The following is a 6075-nucleotide window of genomic DNA, read 5'->3' as shown; positions in this document are numbered from 1 at the left end:
TTTATCACATCAACAGTAATACCATCATGGCCAGGACTATTCCGTTCAAGGTCTGAATTATCAATGTCACCTCATTAGCTGAAGCTGGATTTAAGAAAATAGAGCTCGAAACATGGCGTAAATTTGACAATGGGTTATCTGTAGTAATATTAATACTACTAAAGTTGTTGCCCTACACTCGTGAAATAGCTGTTAAATTTTTCACAAATTTGGTGATTATCTTCATTTTACCCCATTTTCGAAAAGAACTATATTGTCATTTGATGAAGTTCTTCCAAAGATATGATTTATTTTTTCCAAAGCTTCGAATGAGGAGTGTTACTCAAAGATTGTTTAATACGCTTTTTAGACTTTCGCTTTAACGTGATTACTTTGTTGGAGATATGCTTAAAAGATCTTTCAGATGCTGATTGTTGGGATTTCTTTTGACTCTTTTGATATAATTGTTTTTAGTTTCATCAAGGACCACAGACTTAAGCTCATCCATGGATATGTTTAGTGCTTATGTTTTTGATATGGTTTTGGAGTGTTTTACTGATAGTTGATTGTAGGCGGAGCAATGTTTCGGATGCATTGACGTTTAACTTCACCTAAATTTCTAAAATTGTTCAAAGTCAGTAGAGTTTACGATGATCCACTATAGTTTTACTTAAAGATTTGCTCTTGGTTCAAAAGTTTAAATGATGTTAATATTATACAATGATGCTTTACTCATTTGAATTGTATCATTTCTCGTAAATTGAACATCATCAACTCTGCACACAACGTGATCAAGAATATTTGCGCTAACTGGCCTGTTGAATCGTATTTGTACAAACAAACCATATGATTCCAGTAAAGAAACTTTTACAACTACATTATTATTTTGGGAGTTAAAGGATATTTACATCACCAACAAGAAAACAAGAACGAAGACAGTTTGAGTTATCCAGACAATTTCTAACTTATCCATGAAACAGTTCACATCATGACGGTGACGGTAAAACCATGAACATCATATATACGACATTGATTTCTAGCTCGACATGTAAATGGTGGAATCCGTCAATGCACGTTACAAGGAACAGAATATTTTATGTTGGTTTTAAAACATTGCTAATCCAAATTCGAGCTATCTCTGCATGAGAACACAGAATTGAAGCCAGGGATGTTGTAAAGTTTTATTTCCATTTTTGACTCCATGTTTCTCCAATCACGATTATATCAGCTGATGATTGGCATGATCGACCATTTCAAGAATACTGTCAAATTTTGAGAGATTGTTCATTCCTCTTATGTTCCACTGGATGATACGTAAATAATGTTAGAATCCGCCGTAGGAAGTTTCATTGAAGTCATCTAGGTTATCGTGAATAATTGTTTAAGTAGCCATGAAATTATAGATAAAGGAACAGTAATACGCGATTAACTGAAAAGATTCTTTTATTTTGCAGGACGCCCATTCTTTTACGTTCTTGAGATAAAGTAACACTCGAAACTAAATTATGTAAATCCATTGATGAAACTTCTATGTCACTTCGATTCCTTACAACAAATGGTCTAGCCTGCTCATCTCTTCTGACAAGAACTGTGCGTGCCTACCAGGCCAGACATATTTCAAAGAGAGTTCCTTCTGTAGGTCACGCATTTCACGCAATAGTTCTAATGATAGCGGTGTCAATTCATCACGAATAAAACATTTGTTGGCTTTCCATTGACGACCATCGACGGATCGATGGAGGACAACAGAGCTTTCAAATTCTCGCTTTTTCATGAAGAATGACTCTTTCACCGATGTATCTTGAAATACAATTCTGATTGGGGCAAATTTGTTCAGAGAGGAACTAGAGGTTACCCTGGAAGGAGAGAATAGCTTTTGGCGGAATATCAGTTCAATGCATTTAGCTACTTTAGAAACTATTTGATTTACGTTTTCATTAACTGAACTGAATTCCTAGAATAACTGCGTTATTTGAAAGAGCTCCTTATTGGAATTATCAAGTTGTCTCTCTAATCTATGAACCAACGACGTTAGCATAGATTGTGATTTTTCAAGTCTGCAACTTCAGACTTCAGGATCATTTTCACCTTCAGAGTCTGAAATCTTTTACAATACTTTCAATTTGCATGATAAAACTCTTGGAGGTTTCGATAGCTTGGACAATTGTATGAAATCGGTTTTTAACTGTTGTAGTTGAGAGTCACAATAGTGGTCAAAGCTTCTTCAATTGGGAGCCAAGCTATCAATCAATGTGTTCGTACGTTCTGCATTTCAATAATTTTTGTAGATTTCAGAGCATTTTGGTGAGCAAAATACATATTTTCTTTGATTTTCGAACAGAATTCCAAAAATATTACGACATTTGTAAGTGCACTCGAGAAACAGTAAAGGCATAAATTATATTGCTTTCGATTTCCTTCTTTCCAATCAACGCAAGAAAAACATTGTTTTGACCGTTCGACATTCTAGGTTGTACTGTAAATTTGATAGACAAAATATATAAACTAATAAAAATTTTAAAATACAAGTATAAAATACAACAAAACATGGATAAAGAAAATAAAATATAAATAAAATAAATTAAGAACACACTCCTACAAATGAACACCATTTGAGACGATAAGTTACGCATACCAGAACAAGTTAAAAATCAGTCGTCATGCTTCTTCAATACATATAAGAACTATTAAAATGAATCATATATGATAAGTTGTAGTCATCAGTTTTATGACCATTCGATCAGAGCGGCAAGGATCCCACGAAACCTACCACGGCTAGAGAGCTGGTTGCTTTTGAACGTACTTCACGACTTCGCTGAATTGACAGTAATTAAACTGCGACCATTGGCATACCTACAATCATTTTTTGTAGTTGTATGGAGCGTCGATGGTCCTGCTGAGACAAACGAAACCACTATCGTGTGCTACTATTGGATGTACTAGATGGTCTTTCCATTCAATTTCACTAAATTCAGCAGTTAACAATCCGCAACCACTTGCAAACTTACATACTATTTTGGAATATGCAGCGACGATGGTCCTTGCATAAACAAAGGAAACCACTAGTGCTACAGAAGGACATTAGATCTATAAAAGCTTAAAACCAACGAAAGCTACGCGTTTTCGCTCACGGAACCAACACTACCACATCAACGAATAAATCTTTGACCTGGACCACAATCGGTACATACTAACAAGGAAAACATTCAGTAATACACTTTGAAGCACTGGAACATTTGATTGCCACTTGAACAGATATAAACGCTGAAATAACACCTTTTACGGGAACAGTAGGAAATGATTTTTATGTACTATGATATTGTGCACAAACAATCTCTGATTGATCTCAAACACGAATAAAATAATTATGTATACATTAAATTTTAATGAAACTGGATGAGCTAATGTCTTAGTCAACCAGCTACCGAAAAGTGCCAGCGTTGAACCGTCAGTGAACTGTTCACGTGGGCTGCCACAGCCTGATATGTGTAGACATAACGGGAACCTTCTTACAACGATGAAGTGATCCAAAGGTGGGCAGCACTACGAAGAACACCTGAATGGCGATGTGGGCACGAAGAGGCATGGTATGGTGATTTTACCGGCTTTGGATCTCCAGGAAACCCAGGAGGAGATTGGCCGGCTGAAGAACAAAGCCCTGGGGTTGACCAACTACCAGGAGAGCTATTTAAACACGGTGGTGAGGCGATGCTAGAGCGCTGCACTGGGTTATTACCAAGATTTGGGAGGAGGAAGTTTTGCGCAGGACTGATGGAAGGTGTCGTGTCCCATCAACAAAAAGGGCGATAAGCGATTATAGCAACCACCGCGCAATCACATTGCTGAACGCCGCCTACAATGTACTCTCCCAAATTTTATACGTAAGGAGTTCGTGGGCAGCTAGGCGGTTTATGGGCGAACGCTCCACCACGGACCTGGTGTTCGCCATTCGCCAAGTACTGCAGAAATGCCGCAATACAACGTGCCCACACATCATCTATTCATCGACTTCAAAGCGCATATGATACAATCGATCGGGACCAGATCGATACACGACACGGACTTCCGATAAACGACACGGTTGATCAAAGCGACGATGGATCGGGTGATGTGGTAGTCCGAGTTTCAGAGTTTTATAAATAAATAAATAAATAAATAAATAAACATCGTTTGAAGGGTAATACGAAGAGCAGGATTAACACGAGTGGTACAATTTTCAAGAAGTCCGTCCAGCTTTTTATTTTTATTTTACTTTATTAATGTGTTAAACCAGCTTCTTCGCCGACGACATAGATATTATGGCACGTAACTTTGAGAGGATGGAGGAAGCTACATCAGACTGAAGAGGGAAGCAAGCGGATCGGACTAGTCATCAACACGTCAAAGACGAAGTACATAAGGAAGAGGTTCAAGAGAAGACAGGAGCCACCCACCGCGAGTTTGCATCGGTGGTGACGAAATCGGTGGTAGAAGAATTTGTATACTTCTACTGGTGACTGCCGAAAATGATACCAGCAGAGAAATTCGGATACGCATAGTGGCTGGAAATCGTAGTACTTTGACTCCGCAAGACGCTTCGATCGAATAGAGTTCGCCACCGTACCAAACTGACAATCTACAAAACGCCTATTAGACCGGTAGTCCCTCACGGACACGAGACCTGGACGATGCTCGGAGGACTTGAGTTTTGAAAGGGAAACTGCGTACCATCTATGGTGGGGTGCAGATGGCGGACGGATGGAGGAGGCGCTGAATCACGAGTTGCATGAGCTGCTGGGAGAACCATCCATCGTTCACACCGCGAAAACGGACGACTGCGGTGGGCCGGGCACGTAGCCAGAATGCCGGACAGTAACCCGGTGAAAATAGCTCTCGACAACGATCCGACGGGCACAAAAGGCGAGGTGCGCAGCTGGCAAGGTTGATCGATCAGGTGAATGATGACTTGCGGACCCTCCGTAGACTGCGTGGTTGGCGACGTGAGCCATGGACCGAGCCGAATGGAGAAGACTTATGTACCGACAGGCTATGGCGATAACACAATTTTTCATGACGAAACGAAATTAGAAATGCAATTGTTGGTCTGAAAGAAACGAAAAGAAATTCAGATTTACTCGAGACTTCGAAACGAAACGAAATTTGATTCGAAATTTTACGAAACGAAATTTAATTTTTTTTTTCGGTGAATTTTTATTAAATAGTTTTCGTTTTGATTGTGTCATAATGCAAAAAAACAACTAAAAATCCGAGTAGAAAAAAAATTTTGTTTAGTTTAAATTTTTGAGAATCTAACTTGATTTTCAAAAGGTAACATATCAGTTTGGACCTATTCACCGTTTTCAAAAGTATGCCCCACACCATAAACAACGTAAAAAATATTATCGCCTAATATTTCCACCATATTGCAGTAGAAAACTCGTCTTTTTCTGAATTTTGCTGAGGTCTGTTTTAAATATTAAGACATTAGTTTGGTTAGTCGACGACGAGGTGGTCCATGTAACCAAATTAATTTGGTACAGAATCTTCCTAACAATTTGTTTCAAAACCCAACTATCTTCTTCTATCCATTATTATGTAAGACAAGCAAAAGATTCAAACACAAAAGATTTCATTTGAAAGTAATGACTGTTAGAAAAATAAACGAAAAGACAAACAATGAATATAATGCTTAAAATAAACAACTATAAACTTTGCAGATCTTAATGCATGCTCTTGAGCTATTCAATATAAAATAATTTTATGCCAACAAACTCGAACGCAGACATTTACGTTTATTGCAAATTAACTTTAAATCCATCAGCACACAAAATTTATGCTGCAAAATTGTAGAAAACTAGTTTTAGTGAAAATTGAATCCCATTCGAGTGAAAGCCTTCAACGGCAAAGGTTGTGCAAAAATGTCGTAGTGGAAAATTAGACATACCATTGGCGAAAACTTTACCGTGAAATTCGATATTAGAAAACTAACCTGATAAAGAACGTTATAAAAGTGTTAAATAGTAAAGCAAAGGCGATAATCCGTGGAGAAAGTAATAACCGAACAACGCTGGTTTATGATATACAACGGTGAAATACGCTAGACGCCATGTTGTTTCG

This window comes from Armigeres subalbatus, unplaced genomic scaffold (genome assembly GCF_024139115.2).
Source record: "Armigeres subalbatus isolate Guangzhou_Male unplaced genomic scaffold, GZ_Asu_2 Contig154, whole genome shotgun sequence".
Taxonomy (NCBI): domain Eukaryota; kingdom Metazoa; phylum Arthropoda; class Insecta; order Diptera; family Culicidae; genus Armigeres; species Armigeres subalbatus.
The sequence above is the reverse complement of the archived record's forward strand: the minus strand, read 5'-3'. Positions refer to the sequence as shown.